We start from the raw sequence: 23786 nt of genomic DNA, 5'->3' as shown, positions 1-23786 counted from the left end.
GATGTTACATTAGGGTGAAATCTGATCACAGTAAAGTACATTCCAAAATTAGCAGCAATTTCAGGAAGGACAAGCAGCTAGAATTCTCTATCTTGACTATACCCATTTGAGCCATTGAGGAGCCTTTCAATCTCAGTCTTTTGATTTGTGAAAGTCAATAAGAAGGGAACCCTGACACTTCTTATATTTAAGATCTAGTGGACCAGATTCCATCTATGACCATACAGGCAGGATTTCGGAAATCTCACAGCAACAACATATCCATCAGATTTTCATGCTGCAACCTAGAAGCTATTGTCAAATTACAAGATTTTCTTCTCTTCAAATATTGGCTATCTTAAAAACTTCACTATTATTGACCCTGAAACCTTCTAAAATTCAGACATATGACTGTTCCATTCTTGCAGATCACTCTATAATATTAATATACATCTTGGTTTTATGTTTTTTAAAAAGCCCTGTAAAAAATTCACAGCTCTAAGTAACTTATATTTATAGTGGAATGGTCAATCCTTTAGGATGAGTGACTCAGTTTGCAGAATTGGTATAGTTGACCTTAGACAACTTCACGTAATATTAGTAAAACTTTAATTCATTATTCATAGCTTGAGGTATTCTGAATATTGTTATCATTTCTGCTTTATGTTTGTACTGCAGTATAAATGGCAGGGTTTTTTTGTGTTATGGAGTAGGTTAGTTTTGAGGAGGACCCTGAGGATGGTTGGGAAAATGGCTGCATATGGTTTGAATCAGAAACAGCCATCTGAAGGGAAAAGTAATAAGCAAATCAGCCAGCCAGCTAAACAACAGAGTATAATTCCTGCTAAATCTTTGGCACAGAAGTGCCCTCCCAGTGCCCCAAAGCATCTGGGAAATGAGTATGAGATTCAAAGCCTGACAGATGGATACCTGATCTTTCATGGTCCGAACTGCACTTGAATGCAAAAAAAAAAAAAAACCAACAAAAAAACCCCAAAACAACACACTTCAATCTTCCTAAAATTGAGACCATCTAGATGAAAACAATGTCTGGTAAATCTAGTTTTGCTGGAATTTTATGAGAAACAGAACAGGTTAGATACTGGAACAGAACACTAGAGGCTTCAGAGTGAAAATTGAAAGCTTCTCTCTGTGAAACTGGAATGTTTTCTGATCCATACTCTTCCTTAAACCATCTCAGGTTAGCAATGGTGTATTAGTGAGTTATTAACTCCTTTGGAGACAGATTTTTAATGGAGAATTCTCAAAGTTCTATTTCTTCTGGAAAGCAAACCGAGGTCTCCTGGGGCAGGAAACAAATTTACGTGGTGTTCCAAGAAGTTTGGCTCCCTAGAGCATTGTTGAATAGGGTGAACAATACATGTCTGCACTGAGCAGCCAAGCAGCCTTTCAGATGGTTGGCACTTCCACAGGGTGGGCAGTCTCCAGAGGAGTATTAGTTTAAAATTGGCATAAAACATGTCACCTTCCCATTCATAGAGGCAGAGCTCATACTAAACAAGAGGCTACACTACATATGTAGCTATTTTGCTCTAAGTTTTTTTAGTTTTTTGAAAATAATTTCCAACATTGATGTCTTCAGCATGGTGGTTTTCATGGTACTTTTGAACATATATGAGTTAATGATTTTGCTTGGTTGGTTGGGGTTTTGGATAACATTTAATTTTTCTGAATTTACTAATTATGTGTATCAGCTTTCTACTTGCCCATGTTGGTATTATTTTGCTCTGTCATAAGGCTTCCTAATAGTCAGTGTGTATTTGCTGTGTGCCTCTTTAGGCACCTTTGGATGGACACCATACTGCTTGAAGGGTTTTTTACCCTCTTAGATGTTCCTTCCAGCTGTTTTTAAAATAAACATTTTTGGTCTTATGTGTTTTTTTACTTTTGAAAGAGAATGCAATTTTGAAGATTTTAAAAATTAGTTTTCTTGTTTTTTCTTTGGTGGGTGGTTTTTTTCAGTTTGGGGTTTTTTTCCTATTTCATGGACACTGAATCTAAGCATGTTAAGGCTGATGCTACAATTCTTTAATTATAAAGATTTTAAATGTGGTTATGAGCACTACTCAGCAACAACTCAAGGGTATCTTCTGTTGTGGGATCCCTAATCACTCCCCTGTTAACCATTTTTTGATTGTATGTCAGAACACAGGACCAGTGTCAGAGGTGTGATATCCATTCTGTAGACGTGGAGTGTGTTCAAGTCTAGAGTTGGCGCTTGCAAACATGGTCAGTTTTTACTGTTGAGGCAGCAACTGACACTTCTTTCAAAGAGCTGAACTGTCATTTACAGTTCATAAATGATGAACTTCATATTTATAGGAAACAAAGAGCTTTTCTTCAAGCCATAGATACAGGAAAGAAAGACGTCAAATATTTCTTTAACCTTGAAAAAAATCACTGGTGAGGACTTCTGATTTCTATTCCCAACCCACCTTTACCAGCTCTGCCATCAAAACCATTGATGTGGATTGCTGTTGAAATCAGGCCACCTTCTGAACATTATGAAGTCAACACTGAACATGAAAAGTTGTAAGTTAAGAAGCAAACACTCCCATTATTATAATTTCTTACTGCTTATAATGTAAAAAAATGGTACGTTTCCCTTCTAGTGTGTGTACCTTTTTTCTAAACTGTATTTACTTTCTTTACCAGAAAGTTTATGGAGCTGTTACAGCTTCTAACTAGCTCTTATTAAAGACATGTTTCCTCTATGCATATGTACTTTTCAGCACAAATTTGGGGTCTAGAGGTGTCATCAAGGCCAATGGCCTTGCCTGAGCAAGTTATACTCGACATCCCCAGGTTTGCATCAATAGAGCTACTAAAAAATTTGAGATTTGGCTGATTCTGCCACAATCAAGACTGTAGGCTGAATAGGACAATTAAATAGAATGAAAAATCATAGCTGATAACTCTCAACTAAGATGAAGAGTTATTGGTAGGGTGCACAGATATTTGTTTTTTTATATTCCATACAGAACATGTTCTAAGTACTTTAGGTTGTACTTTCCTACTTTCTTCTTTTAAGATCAGAAAAAAATTACTTGAGTAACTTTGTAACAGAAAAAGTAAAAACTCAGAGTCAAGGAGACTAATATTAGTATGGCAGAATCTGGATAGGTTTTTTTGCATTCTACAGAAGAACTTGGTATTATAGCTTTTGTTATCCAGATGTATTTTTAATGAACAAAAGTCTGGAGACCAGTCTTTCCTCTTCATTTTCTTTGTGTGGAGAAGCTTTAAATGAAATTGCAGCCTGCTTTCTGTAATGTGTAGGCCAACCTCCATTAGCTTATATACTACCTGAGCTCAAGGCTGAAACAGTAGTTGAAACTCAGAAGCTGAAAATAACTTTTACTGTGTAGCTGGTAGAACACATCCCGCTTATGAGCATTGCCTTTAATTTGCATTGTTTCATACCCTGTAATGGAAAGGAGTCCATAAGATCCTGGAATCTGGACCACAGTGTCTGCTTCCATTGTTGTAGAATTCAGTCCTGTGGAGACAAATGCAGTGGTCCTCTTTGCTTTAGTATTAAACAGTACTCCATAATGACATTTTAGAGCTGCAGGCACAGTTTTGAGCTGTGACTGCAAATTGTTACTTGGCTGGTAAAAATCAGTAGGGAGGTGTTAGAGCCATTGTCTGAAGTTTACTTTTGAATGCCTTCCAACTAAAAGGCAAGATGCCAATTTCCTTTGGGTTCTTTTTTTCTGGGTTTCCCTTGGCTTCCCTAATGGATAACTGTTTTCTGATGCTAACAAAAATCTTCAGCATGTGTCTGTTTTGAAGTTTTCACTCTCATTTAAGACATGGTGTAGGGCCTCCAGAAACACATGAGTTTCACATACGCAATTATATATTCTGTAGGAGGGGATCTGATTGTGCTCACTGATGGATTTGTGTTGGAGGAAGAAGAACTTATGCTAAGTATCTCAGATTTAGCACACGCCTTTAATGTCACATACCTGCAGCTGCTATTGGTATTTATCCAGACCTTGACATGACTGATCACAGTTCATTTTTGAATATCACTATTCATTTCTTCCTGAATATTCACAGGGAGCAATAGTGCACAGCTGCCCCAATGGGAGTAATTGACTTTAAATATGAAGTTCACAAAAATATTTTGTCTGGCTGCTTCTCTGTCTTCTCATCTTCTGTGCAGTACGTGCCTTCTTAGGCTCGAACTTTTGTAGTGTGTCTTGGTTTAGGAAGACAGGTATCTGCTAGGTAAAATTACAATCAGAGGCTCTTTGGCAAAGATTTGGGAAATAGGAATAGCAGTTCTTTACTAGTATGTAATACAAAGCAAACAAACACAAAAAAAACTCCCCCCCCCCCCAAACAACTACAGCATTAATGACAAACGACAACAGTACCAAGAACCTTGAGGGCTTTGTTTCACAAAACCCAGGGCAGTTTGGTTTCGGTGTCCCTGCAGGATCCTCAGAGCACCAAGCTGGAACAGTGGAAAAGTCCCGGGCTGGTCGCTGGGATGGCAGGGTGTCCCGGCAGGCAGGGGCAGGATGTCCCGGCAGGGCAGGGGGTGCAGGGTCACGCTGCAGCAAGAGGAGCAGCGCCGAAGAAGCTCGAAGGCGAGGCAGAAAGCGCCCAGCTTCTCCTCGGCGTGCTTTGCGGCGGCTGAGATCCTCGAGGAGCGGCCGACACGCGTCTCCCGAACGCCGGAAGCAAAAAAGCACGCAGCTGCCTCAAGCTGTGTCTTTTACCTGCGTTATCTCCCCCTTCCACCTTTTGTCCATCTCTTTGTTTCAGCCAAGCACTCTCAAGTATCCAACACCCGGTCCCCTTGGCAACCCGTGGGGAAAAAATTCCCCAGAGAAAGAAGGAACAAACCCAACCCCCAACATTATCCACCCCGAATTTTTTTCCCATACAAACATATTACATTGAGTTTTAACTATTAAAAATACATATATATATATGCAAATATGGATGCAGCCACATTGTCATGGATAGTTCACCCCAAAACAAGGTCCCCTTGAGGTATGCATCGGGTCTCTCCATCCTTTTGCATCACCCACCAGGTGCAACCTGGTCCCTGAGCGAAGACAACCCCACGGATGGGATTGTCTTTGCTGGAGGCAGGATTAATCCAAACAGTTTTTCCCAGCATACCTCTCATGTGTACCACTGGAACCTTATCTCCGTCTGTCTTTTGCAAGGGCTCAGATTGGGCAGGACCTGCTCGGTTGGTGGAACCTCGAGTGTTCACCAACCAGGTGGCCTTTGCTAAATTAGTATCCCAATTCTTAAAGGTTCCCCCACCCAGTGCTTTCAAGGTAGTTTTAAGCAGGCCATTGCACCGTTCAACTTTCCCGGCCACTGGTGCATGATAAGGAATATGGTACACCCACTCAATGCCATGTTCTCTAGCCCAGGTGCTTATAAGACTATTCTTGAAATGAGTCCCATTGTCCGACTCGATTCTCTCAGGGGTGCCATGTCTCCACAGGACTTGTTTTTCCAGGCCCAGGATGGTGTTCCGGGCAGTAGCATGAGGCACAGGGTAGGTCTCCAACCATCCAGTGGTGGCTTCCACTATGGTTAGCACATAACGCTTGCCCTGGCGGGTTTGGGGAAGGGTGATGTAGTCAATCTGCCAGGCTTCCCCATATTTATATTTGGACCACCGCCCACCATACCATAAGGGCTTCACCCGCTTGGCTTGCTTGATTGCAGCACATGTCTCACAGTCATGGATAACCTGAGAAATACTGTCCATGGTTAAATCCACCCCTCGGTCTCGGGCCCACTTATAGGTGGCATCTCTGCCCTGATGACCCGAGGCATCATGGGCCCATCGGGCTAGGAACAACTCTCCCTTGTGTTGCCAATCTAAATCTATCTTTGACACTTCTATCTTGGCAGCCTGATCTACCTGCTTGTTGTTTTGGTGTTCCTCATTAGCCCAACTCTTGGGAACATGGGCATCTACATGGCGGACTTTCACAGGCAGCTTCTCTACACGAGTGGCAACGTCCTTCCATTCATCAGCAGCCCAGATTGGTTTTCCTCTACGCTGCCAGTTGGCCTTTTTCCACCTTTCCAGCCAGCCCCACAGAGCATTGGCTACCATCCACGAATCAGTGTAGAGGTAGAGCTTTGGCCACTTCTCTCTTTCAGCAATGTCAAGGGCTAATTGAACAGCTTTGAGTTCAGCAAGCTGACTTGATCCCCCTTCTCCTTCAGTGGCTTCTGCAACCTGTCGTGTGGGGCTCCATACGGCTGCTTTCCACTTACGGTTCATTCCCACGATGCGACAGGAACCGTCAGTGAAGAGAGCGTAGTGTGTTTCTTCTGCTGGCAGTTGGTTGTATGGAGGAGCTTCTTCAGCTCGTGTCACTTGTACCTGCTCCTCTTCGTCCGTGAAACCGAAGTTTTCTCCTTCCGGCCAGTTTGTAATTATCTCCAAAATCCCAGGGCGATTTGGGTTTCCAATACGGGCACGCTGTGTGATGAGGGCAGTCCATTTGCTCCATGTGGCATCGGTGGCATGGTGCGTGGAGGGAGCCTTTCCTTTAAACATCCACCCCAGCACTGGTAGTCGGGGTGCCAAGAGGAGTTGTGCTTCTGTGCCAATCACTTCTGAGGCGGCTTGAACTCCTTCATAGGCAGCCAAGATCTCCTTCTCTGTGGGAGTGTAGTTGGCTTCAGATCCTCTGTAACTTCGACTCCAGAATCCCAGTGGTCGGCCTCGGGTCTCCCCTGGCACCTTCTGCCAAAGGCTCCAGGACAAACCGTTGTTCCCGGCTGCAGAATAAAGCACATTCTTCACATCTGGTCCCGTCCTGACTGGGCCAAGGGCTACTGCATGAGCAATCTCCTGCTTGATCTGGGCAAAGGCTTGTTGCTGTTCAGGGCCCCAGTGGAAATTGTTTTTCTTGCGGGTAACCAGGTAGAGAGGGCTCACGATCTGACTGTACTCAGGAATGTGCATCCTCCAAAAACCTATGGCTCCTAGGAAAGCTTGTGTTTCCTTTTTGCTGGTCGGTGGAGACATTGCTGTGATCTTATCAATGACCTCAGTGGGGATCTGCCGCCGTCCATCTTGCCACTTTACTCCCAGGAACTGGATCTCTCTGGCAGGTCCCTTGACTTTGCTCTTCTTGATGGCAAACCCGGCTTTCAGCAAAATCTGGATGATCCTCTCTCCTTTCTCGAACACTTCAGCTGCAGTCTTTCCCCACACAATGATGTCATCAATGTACTGTAGATGTTCCGGAGCCTCACCTTTCTCCAGTGCAGCCTGGATCAGCCCATGGCAGATGGTGGGGCTGTGTTTCCACCCCTGGGGCAGCCGGTTCCAGGTGTACTGCACGCCCCTCCAGGTGAAAGCAAACTGAGGCCTGCATTCTGCAGCCAGAGGAATGGAGAAAAATGCATTGGCAATGTCAATAGTGGATACCACCTCGCTGCCTTGGACTCCAGCTCGTACTGAAGTTCCAGCATGTCCGGCACAGCAGCGCTCAGCGGTGGAGTCACTTCATTCAATGCATGATAGTCCACAGTCAGTCTCCATTCTCCATCAGACTTGCGCACAGGCCAGATGGGGCTGTTGAAGGGTGAGTGGGTTTTGCTGACCACCCCTTGGCTCTCCAGCTCACGGATCATCTTGTGGATGGGGATCACGGCGTCCCGATTTGTCCGATACTGCCGACGGTGCACTGTCGAGGTGGCAACAGGTACTTGTTGTTCTTCTACCTTCAGGAGTCCCACTGCAGATGGGTTCTCTGATAGTCCCGGCAAGGTGTTCAACTGCTTAATGTTCTCTGTCTCCACAGCAGCTATTCCAAAAGCCCATCTGAGTCCTTTAGGGTCTTTATAATATCCATTCCTGAGGAAGTCTATGCCCAGAATACATGGAGCCTCTGGGCCGGTCACAATCGGAAGTTTCTGCCACTCCTTCCCGGTCAGGCTCACCTCGGCTTCAACCAGAGTCAGTTCCTGTGATCCCCCCGTCACCCCGGCAATGGAAATCGGTTCTGCCCCCACATGTCCTGATGGCATTAGAGTACACTGCGACCCAGTATCTACTAAAGCTTCATATTTTTGTGGCTCTGATGTGCCAGGCCATCGAATCCACACAGTCCAAAAAACCCGATTTTCCCGTGCCTCTTCCTGGCTAGAGGCAGGGCCCCTCTAGCACTGGTTATTATTCCCTTCTTGGACGTACATGGTAGAGGTTCCTTCGAGGGAATCTGACACAGCATTCCCACCTCCGTAATACCTGGCAGCTTGCTCATGGGAGGCTGAGGCTACCTTCATTCTAGTGGAACTCCCTCTGTTAGCGTTTCTCTCCTTGAGCTCACGTACCCGTGCTGCCAGGACAGAAGTAGGTTTCCCATGCCACGCTCCCATGTCCTCCCCATGGTCCCGCAGATAAAACCACAGGTCAGCTCGAGGGGTGTACCCTCTCTCTCTCGCTGGGGGATGTTGGGCTCTGATTCTGGGGCCTGTGACTCGCACCGGTGCTACATGGGAACTGTTCCTTCTCATCTCCTCTCTCATTTCCCTCATCTCCTCTTTGAGTTCCTTCACCACCGCAGAGACATGAGCCTGCATTGGGCCACTGATCATACTTTCATAATTTCTGAGCTTGTTGGCAACAGAACCCACTGTCTCTCGGTTATCCTCGGCATTAATTGTTGCGATGAATGTGGCGTATTGGGATGGTCCATGAGTTGCCAGATTCCACAACATGTGCCCTGTGCATTTAACCTTGTCGGGGTCATTATCATGCTGTCCGGTCCTCCCAAAAAGTACTTCCAATACTGCCACTTCTCTCAACTGTTGGATTCCTTCCTCAAGGGTCTTCCATCGCATTCTATTGTTGTGCTCTTGCATTCTGTCTCTGTGGACAAATCTCTCTCTCACACTCATTAGAAGTCGTTCCCAAAGGGGAAGGGGCCTTTGCTCTCTTACAAATACCTGATTTATACCTGAGTCCTGGGTCAAGGGTCCCAAATTCCTTGCTTCAGCCCTATCCAGTTGCACACCTGTACCCATAAGGTCCCAGACTCGAAGTAGCCAGGCTGTATAAGCCTCACGTCCTCGTCGTGCAATATCTTTTTGCAGATTACGTAGACTTTCATATGTCAGGGACTCAGTGATGATCTCAACCTGTGGCTCTTCTGTGGACTGTGAGGACCCTCCTTTCTTACCCTTAATATCAGGATCTGACGATTTCACTTTACACTTCCTTGTTTCCACAGGGGCGACTGCTGCTGGCTGTGGCTGCCCTTGTGGTTCAGCTGGAACCTGGACAGTTGTAACATCTGTGGGTTCCACTGCTGCACCATCAGTCTCTGCCTTCTCGGGGCAGGGGGAGGGTTTTTCATGAGCTGGGGAAATGTACTCTCTCAGCATCTGGCCTATCTCATGTATCTCTTTTACCAGAGCTTTAACCCAATCCGGGTGGGTCCTTTCTGAGGCAGGCTGTGGGGCAGAGTCAGGCTCTGGGGTATCATCCCTATTCTGTGGGCTAGGTATCAGGGTGGTTATCCAGGTCAATCTTCCCTTATCTCTGAATGCTAAACAGAATACGCATATTAGCAGCACCAGCCATTGTATGATATCATTAGCATTCAGAGAGGATTTAAACCCTTCAAAAACTGGTGGGGCAGACCCAAAGAGATGGGTAAAGGGTTGGGAAAAAGAAACTTCCCCCGGTGTCATTTCCTCACAGTAGGTACCATTGTTAAAGTAACTCCAAAAACACACAGTTAGTGTACGATAGCCCTGAATCCATGTGCCTGCCTTCCAGAGGAAATTAAAAATCCATGAGTTCTTCACCTTATTAAGCCATAAAATAAACTGGATGACAGTCACAGTAGCCTTAGTTATAGGGCCCATGTTTAGATAAGGGCCTGCAAATGGAAGGAATACAGCCACAACCACATGCCACCCAAACCAGGCTAAGTTAGACCACATGATGCAGCCTAATGAGGTTTTTATATCCAACGCACACAAAAGAAAGTACTAGGTTAGTTAAGAACTGCTATTTCTCTTCCCTTTTCTTTTCTCAGTGCCCTCAAGCCCCACACTTGGGCGCCAAAATCTGTCTTGGTTTAGGAAGACAGGTATCTGCTAGGTAAAATTACAATCAGAGGCTCTTTGGCAAAGATTTGGGAAATAGGAATAGCAGTTCTTTACTAGTATGTAATACAAAGCAAACAAACACAAAAAAAACTCCCCCCCCCCCCAAACAACTACAGCATTAATGACAAACGACAACAGTACCAAGAACCTTGAGGGCTTTGTTTCACAAAACCCAGGGCAGTTTGGTTTCGGTGTCCCTGCAGGATCCTCAGAGCACCAAGCTGGAACAGTGGAAAAGTCCCGGGCTGGTCGCTGGGATGGCAGGGTGTCCCGGCACGCAGGGGCAGGATGTCCCGGCAGGGCAGGGGGTGCAGGGTCACGCTGCAGCAAGAGGAGCAGCGCCGAAGAAGTTCGAAGGCGAGGCAGAAAGCGCCCAGCTTCTCCTCGGCGTGCTTTGCGGCGGCTGAGATCCTCGAGGAGCGGCCGACACGCGTCTCCCGAACGCCGGAAGCAAAAAAGCACGCAGCTGCCTCAAGCTGTGTTTTTTACCTGCGTTATCTCCCCCTTCCACCTTTTGTCCATCTCTTTGTTTCAGCCAAGCACTCTCAAGTATCCAACACCCGGTCCCCTTGGCAACCCGTGGGGAAAAAATTCCCCAGAGAAAGAAGGAACAAACCCAACCCCCAACATAGTGCAATACTGCCCTAGCAAAGATCTGTGTCATGTTGTGAATACAGTCAGTCTTGGTAGTGGCAGAGACCTCAAAAGGATGTTACAGTCTATATGCTAAATGCTAATGGAACAATATGTTGATAGCTAGGATTTATTTCCCCTACTATTTAGCCTAAATTTGTTCATAAAAGAACAAGAAGTTTAGTGTGTTTTTTCCACTTCAGGTAACGAAGTATAGGTATGTCCCTATTTGGAACCTTTAGCTCTTTTAAGTAGGAAACACCTTTTCTTACTAATGCAGCCAGATTGTTTGATAAAGTAATCTTAGCTTCCTTGCTTTCACTTGCACCCTGCAGATATTATTAGGTTCAGTATCAATCTGGCAGCTTAACTGCTGTGTGCTACTGGTGTCCAGTCTGATAAAACATTAATGACTGACATTTATAATGGCATCCAAGGATTTCAAACTGTCTTCTGCCAAAGGTTACTTTACTAGTCAATCCATCCTTCATCTCCTTTAACACTTGACAAGGAGTTAAAGACATCAATCAATTACAGAAATTATAGTGTAAGAACATGTGAACAGCCATTCCTTGTCTGACCAGTGATCTCTGTAATTTATCAGCCTGAATGTATTGACTGAACTCTGTATTCAGTTTCTCTTAAGCAGTGGTTTAGAAACTGCATCCAGAGCACTTTCAGCAATGATAACATTTCCCATTATTCTGATTCCGGAACCCTTTTTATTTATTTATTTAGTGCTCAATTCATATTGTAATGGTTTCCCCATTGTAATGATTTGTCAAGTGAAAGGCGGTTCCTTGTTTCTTTGTGTTAAAACTTTCTGCCAGATTTAACTTCCCCAGCCTGGAAAGCTATGAAGAGCAGCAGAACTGGATCTGAAGGATCCAATCCAGATCCCATAAGAAGAAGGACAGAAGGTGAAGATACCAATAATGGCCATGACTACCAGACTTCATGCATTGCAACATCACTTGCAAGTGTCAAAGCTCCTTTGTGCTAGCCATGGTACAGACTTCTGAGAGTACAATGCAAAGATTTGATACTCTAAACAGAAGTAGCTGTCAAAGTGGAATAATGAGAAAAACAGGATTCTCATTCTTTCTGTCTATTTGGAAAGAGCTAGAAAGTCACAATTACTGCTGCTGCTACACAGACAGTAGACTGGGAAATATCCTTGTTCATCATCCTCCCACTTTTACTCAACTTTCTTCAGCTACTTTAGGCCTTTCCTGCTTGGACTCATATTAGGAAAAGAAGCAGAAGTTACACAAAAGAGTCAAAATGGGAATGGTCAGCAGAGAAGTGGTTCCCTCATATGTCCTGAACCAGGATTTCTGAGACGTTCAGAAACCACCTGCTGCTCCCTGCACAGGACCACAATTAGTGCAGAACATGAACTCCAAGATGACAAGTATTGATTGCTACTTAGGGAATCCAACAGCTGCAATGGGCAGGAAAAAGTAGAGAAAGTTCCAGATGAAATATTCTACTAAGATTTATAAATACAACAACCTATGCCCACACCTATTTTGTTGATGCTCCCATGTATAACACTGCTGTCAATAAAGGTGCATTCAGACATTGAATACTAATTTGCGATGCCAAGTATGAAGCTCAGGTAAAATTTGAGAAAATGTCAGAACAAGCAGTTATCCAGAATGTACAGTTCTAAATTTGTAGAGTGACCTCAGCAATGAAATGTCTTCAAAGCAAACCAGAAATATTACATGTAGACAGTGACAAGAGAAGGTAAGTACAGGCAGTTGCATACTGATATTTCCCCAGAATATTCTCCCAGCAGCCAGGAGTCTACACGTCCCTCTAAGATTTTGAAGAATTTATTTCTGTGGATTGTCCATTCACTTTTTGAACCTAAATGACCTTTTTCGTCTATAGCCATAGGTTAGACAGCACAGTGATCAAGAAGTACTTCCTTCTGATACTTTTGAATCTAGTTCTTATCATCTTGTTGTTCTCTAGTTATATTGAAAGGTATACTAAAAATTCTTCCACAGGTTACTCTTTATCTTTTAAACTACTACTGTATTTCAGATTAAATGGTCTCAGTTTCAGATTGTGGAACCTAAGTTAGTGTTTTCCTGGCTTGGGCTCCTTACAGTACTCCTACATATCCTTTTTGACATCTCTTCCAATTCTCCTTCTTTTGGGTAAGAGAGGTCAGACCTACTCACAATTTTCACAATACCAATGAGTCAGGGAGTTATACAGTGGAATAATCCTGTTCTTATGACTGCTGGTGTTCTACAGTCTTTTTCTGACTGTTACAAATTATTCAGATTATGTTTTCATCAAACTACTTAGTAAATCCTCAAGATTTTCATCTTGCCTTGAATTAGTCAGCCTGGAGCAAGAGTTTATATGTGAAATTCAGGTTGTTTTTCCCCATATGCATTTATCTAAGCTGAATTTCAACTGTCATTTCTTTGCCAAGCCACTCATTATCATGAGCCTTTTCTGAAACTCTCTCTCTTCTTTATTGCCTTGAATAGTTTAGTGTCAGCACCATTCTTTGTCACCTCAGTATTCTTCCCCCTTTAATTCATTTATGAATATACTGAGGGCCTTAGGTCCCAGCACAAAACCCTGTGGGACTCCACTGGCTTTTTGTTCTTTGGCTCTGTTTCTGATCTCCTAAACAGTTCTTTATCCATCCAAGGACATTCCCATGTTGTTTAGATTATTTAAGAGCCTTTGGGTGAGGAACATTACTGAATGCCTTTTGAAAATACAAGTAGACCATATCAAAGGGATACTCCTTGTCCACATTCATAATTGCTTCTTCAGAGAAATGAAATAAATTTGCGAGGCACAAATTTTCTGTTAAAAAACCTACCAGAAACAAATAGTGTTGACTATTCTCTATTCATATTCATCCATATGTCTAATAATTTTAATATGTAGGATAAATGCCACTAGCATTTCAGAGGGCTGGGAGGCTCATTTATGAGGTCTTCCTTGGGTCTCTCTAAAACTTCTGAAAAAGAATCAGCGTCATGTTGGCCATCTTCTAGTACCAAAGCAGTTTTAGGTACAAGATGTAATATACCACAAATGGTGCCTCACTACTTCTTCATCTTGGGTTACCTTAGAGCTTTAGGGTGAACAGAAGTTGGTGCTGGCTTATTATTATTTTTTTATGTATTTTGCAAGTTTCTTCCCATGATTTTTTTCTTCTTTTTGACTCGCCTTAATGTGCTATTTTTTCACTTAGCATGCCAGCACTGAAATTTTCTGAACGGGTGCTTTCACACTTTAAAAGCTGATTTTGTTCTGCTTTCTTCTGGTGCTTTCTGAGACTTAATGTGCAGTACTGCCTTGTCCTGAGAACCCAATAAATGGTGGCTATTTCAAGCTGCGGTTGGAAGCTGCTGATAGGAGGAGTGGCTGTAGAACAAAACTAAGTAAAAAGAAGCAGTGAAGAGGAAGGGAGTATATTTCTAGTGACTGAACACCTTGATGTGGCTCTATAGGAGAGCAGGAAAATGTTACCTGTGCTCCACCAATGGAGTTTGGATAGACTCATGATATTTTGCTAAAAGGCATACAGGATGTTTACTGTAGAGTAGAAAATTGAACTCAGATCTTTAGGATCCAGATGGATATCTCTTGCTCTTATAATAAGTGCCATTGCTAGGATGATCTTAGTGCTATTAGCAAGTCAGCATTTTCAGTAGAACAGTGGCTTAAATAATATTACAACTGAACTATAAAGAAAGGAAAATAAAAACAGAGAGATCAGGGCCAGTGGCTTTCAAGGAGCATGCTTTCTTAAACATTTGGCTAGATGCTTCTAGAGGCAGTTGTGGGAAAAGAGGATTAAATAGAGGAAATACAAGAGATGCAGCTGGGATGTATACAGCTTCTCTTGAGAAAGAAAACTGAAAAAATATGTGGAAGTATGTGTGGAAGAAAAAGTGCTTTATTCTGCTAGCTTACAATGTCAAAGGAAAAAGGCCCATGTCAATATTTTTGTTTATTCTGAGGATTTAATTTTGCTAGATGCAAATAATAGAAAAACAGACATAGAATGAAGGGAACAAAATGTCAACACACTCGCTTAGTGAATTAATTTTATTTTAATGGAATTAGGAATACTACTTCTATATGTGAAATTCTGGAGCATTATGAACAGTCAGCTAATGAAAAATGTTTACTGGGAGATGTATTTGCTCTTACCTATGGTTCTGTGAATGGTTCTTACCTATGGTTATGCTATCTGCTGATTCAAAAGTGGGGTGCAGAATTAAATACTTTTCTTCTGCTCCTGGTTCAGGCACTGATTAGTTTGTGACCTCTGGCATGTTACTTTGCATGTCCCAGCTGTGGAAATAATTGGTAATTATCATACAACATGAAATATTTTTACTGTATGTGCTTTTAACCATCTTATCTTTGGATGATTGGTGTTGTAAGTCCTCAGCCTGTTCAAATTTCAGTATACGTTGTGTATTTTTAGTTTCCTCTTTTTCAGTAGTAAGTCTTTATATGAAGATAAGCTATCTGGGCCCCCTTTGACTTTTGAGGGCTATTTCCCCCAGAACTGGAAACTACCAATTACCAATCGCTTTTTTGTATTCAAAGCAGTTTCTTACATGCATTTCTGTTCATTTTGGCTTAAACTTAAATACTATGGGTTGTATGCTTACTTTTAAAAGCATTTAATTAATAGTAAATAAAGGACTTTAGAATTGTATGCTATTATAAGTGTTCTGAAGTTATACACATTAAGCATTTAGTTTTAATATGAAACGTTTAAAAATGCCTCATACCCATTGTTCAATTTTGGATCTACCATGCCTTACCCCACTGAACGACAATGTAGGAATGGATAGGAAGTTTAGATATAACTCTCTGATACACAGAACTGTCTTTAAATCCCTGCTGCTTGTGCCATCTGTGCCTCTGCACAAGACACTTTAGAGGGGAAAGGAATATGAAAGAGAAAAGAAATAAGGTACTTCAGGTGATTATATACATGAACTTTTGCACTACAAATACAAATACCATTTTTAATTGTTGCAGTAACTTGAAAATGATTAGTCAGTTGTGAAATAATATTTGTTCTGTATTGAAGACAGCTGAGCTAGATCTTTTTCTTTACAACTCAGATCTCAGAAGCACCTATTTTTTAATGAGTTTATTCCTGTTTTTGTAGATTTATTGGGACATTTTATGTGCTACCAACTTTAGTGTTGCGTATTGGTAGTTATAATCCTCTTAAAAAGTTGCCCATTCTCAAGCCATCAGAAACAAAGAAAATAATTTTAGAGTACCTGGCAACATAATGTATTCAGTTTAGCTTCCATAATTTTCTTACCCTGAAACTTTTAACCATGAAACATTTGCTAAATATGCCCCTGGCCTGATCAAAGTGATAAGGTAATACTGTGAAATGTTGGGACCTTCCAGGTTTTCCCAGATAAAATATAGGACTTTTACCTCTTTCAGTGTTCAGAATAGGACTCTCTTGAATCTGTTCCAGAAATGTAAAAATAAATAAAAAATCAATACTTCCTGGAACATAGTACAAAGTTTGGAAGAGCAGTGGAGATAAGATAAGCTTCCCATGTGTGAAATCCTTTCACTTTTGTAAAGGCTTTCCTGTGTCATGAATTTCCAGTGAAGATAGTATCAGGAATTGATATAGCTTCCTGAATGAAATGGAGTAGATCGCTTTTCCTCTCCTCATTTGACAAGCCCCTCTAATGGACTCTGCTATTCTGCACACTGAAACCACTGACAATATGGGAGCTGAAAGCAGGAGAAGCACAGATATGCGGCCTTGAAGCTCTCTGAGGGTGCCTACTGCTTTTGATGGACAGAGAACACAAGCATGTCATTTTTTCTTCAAAGCTTTGGACACCAGTCTCTTGGATTAGACAGAAAGTGGAACTACTATAACCTAGAATCTTTTAAATGGAATAAAAGTGGTGCTGTTGAGACAAATTAAGATATAGAATAAAACATCTAACATAAAGGCCATGAGTTTACAGGTATTTTGCTGCTTGCTTTTTGGATGAGCTCCCAATAGAAAAAAAAAGCCAAAACAATCCCAACCTAATATTTAGTCTTTTCTTTATCTATGTAACAGGAGAATGTGTTGCATCATTTGTCTGCTGCTTCCAGGTGCTTAAAAAAGCTCGGTGGTTGTTCTCACTGAAACTTGAGTGCTGTCCAAATGTTAATACCAGTTTCTAAAAAGCTTAGTTCATTCTAGAAGGCCATGCCCTGTGGGGCAAAAACCAAAGGACCCACTGCCCTACTTTGTCGCTATCACTGGCACTTCCCACTCAGTTTTGTTGGCACAAATCTTTCTGACACCATGTAATAAAGTGGATCAAGGGCTGAAAAAAACACCCTTCTTTTCTGATGGGTTATTTTGAAGCAGGATCATTTCCCTTTTCCAGTTTAAAACAAAAAGTTTTAAATAAAAAGTTGTGCCATCAGTGGTGAAGGGATACTACACCTCTTCCTAGCAGTGAATGGTGGAATATAATCAACTTCATTGATTCTGGATGGAAAATTTATTTTGATCTAGGCCACCTGATCACTGGTTAGATAAAGCTGTTGTACTACTCAAAGACCGCAGAGGGCATATAGGCACCAATATCCTTCATGTATTGAGTTCAAAGCCTAGAAAATCTCCACAGGGAAAGGATATGTTATGATGTCTTCAGAAAAGTTGTGCATGTTTGTTAATTAAAAAAAAAACAATTGGAAAGACATGTTAATAGTGGTCCCTCCTCTAGAGACTTCACAGTACAATTTGGAAGGAGGCAAAATGAATGCAATAATTAGAAAGAGAAGTATAGAAATGATACTGGTTTGAGAGCAGATCCTGGTAAATTGTATCAGGTTGTTGTATTCATAATCCATCAAAGAAGTCTGTCGTGGTTTAGGAATGGTACTTCCCCATTTAGTACACAGACACTCTCCAAACCAAGCTGCTGCTCACTTGCTCACTCCCCCCTTTCCCCTCTTCCTCTCCCATTCGGGAGACTGGAAAGGAGGATTGGAGGCACAAAAGGTAAAGATCATAGGTTAGGATAAGCACAATTTACTAGAAACAGCAATGAGATAAGAAAATGAACAGTAACAGCAGAAATACTAATAACCAAGTGTACAAGACAAACGAGTCACATGTGATTGCTTGAAATGGGTGTTACCCCCCTGCCCCCAGCAATGATGTGTGATAGAGTGAACAATACCAGTTTTCTGAAAAGAAGGTGTGAACACCAATCCAGGCTGTATGTTGATGACTCTTGCTCAGTTTTGAGTGGTGGTGGTAAATATATATGCTGAAAATCTATGTATGCCTCATATTTCTAATTGTGTTTGTTCTTATTTCTGAAAATATCCAGCATTTTTCGGGGCAAGGAGCAGGCCCGTTGGCAAGAAGCCATGGAGGAAACTTTCAGTTCAGCTTCCTGCACTGTACGTGTTCTATGAATAAATAAGGCTTCGCTGGTTTAGGCTGACAACTTTCATTGAGTGAATTTATTTGAGACTGGTCCTAGTGTTTGGATTTTGGGTTTATTAAGATCTGTAGAACAGGTGATGTTGAAGGGAAGTGTTATGAAACAGCACCTGAATTTATCTTTTGAGGCTTGGTCTTTCCCTCCTGATCTTCACTTCAATCAGCACAGTTGGGGTGTGGCACTAAGCAGATAATCCCCCTTCAGCAGCACAGCTGAATGCTGTTAATCTTTCAAATTGTCTTTAATTTAACACTCTTGTTGGTTAGCTTTGCATGTGCTTCATTAGTAACCAAGTACATCAGTAGTGAAAGAAAAGAACAGTTTTCTTTCCTTAGCTGAGAGAATTAAACCTTGAGAAAAATGTGAAGCTGTGATGATGCTGATTCATGTTCTACCTAAGGTATGAAATGCTGGTAACTTGCTGGAAGTTTGGGGAGTTTTCTTCATCTTTACTAGGCCTTTAAAAAACATTAGTATCTAACTCAAATCGCTGGTGGCTTAAGAATACTGAATGGGGTAAATTTTTAGTCTGTCTAGGTCTCATTAATGGTTTGGCTGTTGGTGCACATGTAGCAGCAGAAGGAGCTAGTCTGGTGTGCTCATGTACCAGGAAAGTTCTTGCTTGCAAGCACACGTGCAGCTGGAAAATGGCTCTGAACAATAAGCACAGAGTGCCTGTAGTTAAGTACAAACTGCTCTGTAGTATTTGTTTCTTCTCATTCACCTTTGTCCTTTTCTTCTTTTTCCATTTCATATGTAATATAGTATTTGAGCCAAATTTCAAGTACAGTAAGTACTCTGATATATATCAGTGCTGATAATATGCTAAAAATTATGAATTATGTCTGTAAATACATTCTGCTTCAATGTGTAAGGCGGTGTTTGGTGTTCAGTTCTGACAGGTTTCTGGATGTACTCTGAGGACTAGTTATTCTTAAAGAATAGTTCATTACAGTCTGATTTTCCTCTGAGTTTTTTGTTTGTTTTCTTTACTCTGCTGAAGCTCATCTCTGCTGAGGCAGGCTCAAAGAGGCAGACTTGTCCAATGTTATAAACGGACTTTTAAGATGAAAGGTTCTTAGTAAGAAATTTCCCAGATCTGAGGTCTTTACCACAGCTGTTCTGCAAAACTTGGGTCTGATTTCCTTGCACTATAAAGCATTTTTTCCCTTCATCTTTTTAAAAATATTCTCAATATGAGCAAACAAAATTCCTCTCCACGGTCTCTTACTTGCTTGAGTGGCATCATTTGCCTTAGACTCCATGACAGTTTAAACCTGTTTATTTTGTAGTTTAGACTAAGGGACTAGGATTTTATTAAAATTTTCACCAAAAATGGAAGCAAGAACAGAAAATGATACAGATGCAAATGTAGCTAACCTTTCCATTGGAATTTCCTGATTTTGAAAGTGGTTTACCAGACTTGGATCAGATTTTGAAACATTTATGCCTCTGTATAACTTTGTATATACACGGATAACATTAGTCATTAGATAAATGTCTGCAAGAACATAACAGTGCGTTCACTTTATTTTTTTTTTATTAAATTTTCTAGATTTTCCTTAAGTGAAATGAAATGCTTGAAACTTCTCATAAAAGTGCTCCAAGTAGGATTGCCAAGGCTGAGAGAGGTCAGTAGATGGGAACTTCTCTGAGACCCATTAATCACTAAGAGACAAAATAATACCATGGACAGATGGCACGTGACTCCTGCTGTTCTCTTGCCCCTCACTTACTTCTTGCCAAGCACTGAGCAGTGGGATATGGGAGACTAAAAGTCTGCAGGATAATGCTGTGGGGGGAGAGGAGGACTTGGGGCATTGAGAGTGTTAATTGGAAATACGTTGCTACATTGATTGGTGGTTGTATAGCATGGGAAGATGGAAAGATCATTTTAGTGAACTTTCAGAGACCTGGATTGCTATAGGAAAGGTTACTTTTTGCTCTTGTGAGGACAAAAAAATTCAACTATCTTCTCTCAAATGAACTTATCAATTTTCATCTTTTTTCTTAGAAATTTTGGGAATTTTTCCTGTCTCCAAAGAGGAATCTCTCTTGCAAAGACTGGATCACTTGAACAAGCTGACAAAAATGGAAAGCTTTTGCAATTATTTTCACTATGTGCAGCAAAAGATGTATCACAGACCTGACTTTTCTGTACTGCAAAATGTGTTTTGTCACTTTCCCTTGTCTCAAGGCTTCCTTTAACCCAGTTCTTCCAAACACTAGAGGATCTCTCCCCTCTCACAGCAAGGATTGTGTAGTAAGGTCCAGTCCCCTTTCCTTTACAGCTGCTGAGGTTGTTCTTTGCTCTGAGATCCTGAGATCTCAGAATGACCCTTGGGGACCAATAGTAGCAGGTGTTAATTGGAACAATCTTTTGGCTGCTATGATGCGCTCTAGGGACAAGCTGGGGTTTAAAAGCCATATGTATGCATGCCAGATCTGAATAGTTAAACAGAAAGTTTGATGTTTCACATTTCAGGCTTTGTCCCTTGTACTGATTTTTAAGTGTACAAATGGAATTTGTTTTAACAGGGATCCTGGGCAGGAGCCATGGTATTCATTCACTTCAGGGCATTGCAGATAACAGCAGGAATAAGAAATAGTTTATTTTTCTCCTTTATTAATGCTTATAAAAAAATAGTCATCCTTACGTATTTAGAATCAATCTGCATTTGTGTCTTTTCAGCATAGTTTGTATAAAATGGGGTTCACTTGGGCACTTTTTCAAAGATATAACTTATTCTTCACTTCTTATAGTTGTGTTGGTAGTTAGTGCACAGTCACTTAGAAAAAAAAAAAAAAGAGTATATTACACCATACTCCCAGTATCTCCCTACTTGATTGTACTTTCTGTTCCTGAATAATGAGAACATGGTACTTGAGTTTGGCCATCCAGCATTTTTGCTTTCTCATAGAGATATAGAGGGATGTGTCTTGTATTCAATCCAAGAAAGATTGGGTTTTGACTTATTTTTGGATACTGGCAGGAGATCTTCTGATGGAATGAACTGTGTTTAAACATGGAAGTCTGGGCTTACCTCTTCTAAGCAAAACCTTTTAGACTAAATGTCACTGTGGAGCCCAGTCTTTGAGGTAGGTCATGAAATGACTAGTGCTGGAGACTCTTACACCCACAGGATTTCTATCAGCCTAGGAATCTGAGAAGGATCTGTTTTTACTCCATGGAACGAATACATACATGGAGTAGTAGTTAATGTACTAATTTTCTATGAAAAAGGTTTTTAACAACTAAACTAAACAATTCAAAAAAGTAAAGCTTGAATTTTAAAAGCATTTTGTCAAGCTTTTAAAGGTTTGATATTCAACAACTTTTTACCAGAAAACTTTATGAAGATTTTAATGTTTGTGTCTTCTGGGCATCTTTGGGGTTTTTTTAGCAAAACACAGAAAATGTTGATACAAAAGACTACTTTTTGTGGAAATTTAATTTCAGTGGCAATTTTTTTTTTCATGTTGTCATTTCTCTTTTAATCTGCACTCACTGTAAGCATAAATTCACTGCTTTGGATGTTTTGTTTTGTTTCCCCACAGATATCAATGACCAAATAAGAACAAGAACTGTTTTCTTCTACCATATAGCATTTGTGATTTTCCTACTTTTTGAAAAAGCAGAATTTCCCTATTGCATAGTTCAGGGTAGGAATATCAGGCTTTCCTGGAGACCAACAGCACATCAATACAGCAGCAGAAAGCAAAAGAAAGAAGTTAATCTGCACAGTTTTAAAATTACTTCAGTCTTAATGCTCCCCACCTTTTAAAATTTCTTTTGTCTGTTTACCACATGTGCTCACTTTTCTGATGGAGTTTATATGGCTGAGTACTCTAAAGAAGATCTCACAATGAACTGTAAACCTTTTCATAAGCCTTTGTAATTCATAAGTTTTGATCATGTCTTAAAAGAAGCAGTTGTGACCATTTGATGATAAATAATTTACTGGCATGCAAAGGTCCACTGGGCTTTGCTCCCACTCTTTCATCTTCAGAAACTTTCTGCACTGAAATGTTATTTTCTCACTAGAAATTCAGTGCCTTTTGTGGCATTTTGATTTTATTCTTGTTTCCCCCTCCCCCACCCCCCCTGCTCAGACTAGTAATAAATACGATGTAGATTGCAGGAACAGAGAATTAAAAATGCTTCATGCTGTGTGGATTTGCAGGCTCTGATCTGTTAAGCAGGCAGCAATGACTTTGCTGTCACTGGGTTTACAAAATCTTGGCATCAGGCTCCCAGAAAGACTTTGCCCATCTCACCCCGTCCCCTATTTCCAAGGTGAACTTTGGTTTGCAGAATTGGATTACCTTGTAATTCCAGAACAAAACCAGCCTTTCAATCATTGCACCATTTACATTTGCTGAATTGTGCTAAGTTAGCACGCTTTTTTTTAAAAAATTTTGCTTTTAATGCATACTATGAACTCATGATTTTCATAAATCCTGAGATATTCAGAAAGTAAAATCCCCAGGGGACAGTGGTGGGCTATGATTTATGATAAGTCTTCATTGGTCATGTTCTTGTTAGTCTTGAGGAGGTAATTTCTGCAGACTTGTGTTGAAGACCACTGTGAACTGGGGCCATGGATAAGATTAAACAGATCTGATAGGCACAAAGATGGGGTCTGGTCTCCCTTTCATTCCCTTTTCACTGCTGCTGTGTTAAGAGGACTCAGGGAAGCAGTCGGGCTTCTCTGGCATAGTGATGCTTTCTGTGCACACCTCCCATGTTGGATGTTTTCGTGCCTCATGCTTTATGCCAACCTTTATACATGGAGATTACAGCAGGGGAGAGGGAGAAGGGAACCTGACCTTGGTGTGTTGCAGCAAGTCCTGACCAACATGAGGCTTTGGTGAAGCAGCTGGTATAGATTAGAAGAGCCTTTGGGTTGCTTTCATCTATGGAAGGGCAGGGCTGGTGAAAAACTGCCCCCAGGATAGGAGAAATGCATTGGTTTTTCATGGATCTCATCCTCAGCCTCCTCCTTAGTTACATCTAATGAACAATGGTACAGCTGGGAATGTGGCCACACACAGTTTGGAGAATTTCTTTTTGTAACTAGATCTTGGGAAAGATTTCCCTTCAATACAGAATTTCATGGATTTCCTTTGTGTCAGTTGTGAAAATAAACAAACAAACCATGTCCTGTAGTTGGAATGTTTTGGACACCATGAAATGAATTTGATTTCCCTGTCTGATGGTATAACAGGGGCATTGCTTGTAACAGATACCCTAATGGAATCTTAGTACATTTAGGTGTGGTTCTTCCAGTCAAGTGTCAAATATCTGGAATGAAAGTATATACTAAATATGGGATGTTATTTCTATATATATTTTTTACGTATTTTTTATTTTTTATGATTACATATATATATTTAAAATATTTCTTAAATTAATAGGAATTTGGCCCCCGAGCTAATTTAGTGGCTCATGGCACCTGTTTTTAGGCGATTACCAACTGTTTACTATTTATTGTCCACGGTAACTGCAACTACTTAGCCCTCAGT

At 41.2% G+C, this 23786-nt stretch overlaps 1 long non-coding RNA gene across 1 annotated transcript; it reads left to right on the top strand.

Annotated features, from left to right (window-relative positions):
• The first annotated feature begins 18539 nt into the window (after nt 1-18539).
• Nucleotides 18540-23422, top strand: LOC136291786 (uncharacterized). The gene is made up of 4 exons (XR_010721719.1): nt 18540-18660; nt 19816-19891; nt 20275-21359; nt 21819-23422. It is a non-coding gene; the product is annotated as an uncharacterized lncRNA (long non-coding RNA).
• The last annotated feature ends 364 nt before the right edge of the window (nt 23423-23786 follow it).

This window comes from Chamaea fasciata, unplaced genomic scaffold (genome assembly GCF_029207755.1).
Source record: "Chamaea fasciata isolate MVZ Bird 193981 ecotype frontalis unplaced genomic scaffold, bChaFas1.0.hap1 SCAF_7, whole genome shotgun sequence".
NCBI classification, from domain to species: Eukaryota; Metazoa; Chordata; class Aves; order Passeriformes; family Sylviidae; genus Chamaea; species Chamaea fasciata.
Note: the sequence above shows the minus strand (reverse complement) of the source record. Positions and strands in the feature narration are given on the sequence as shown.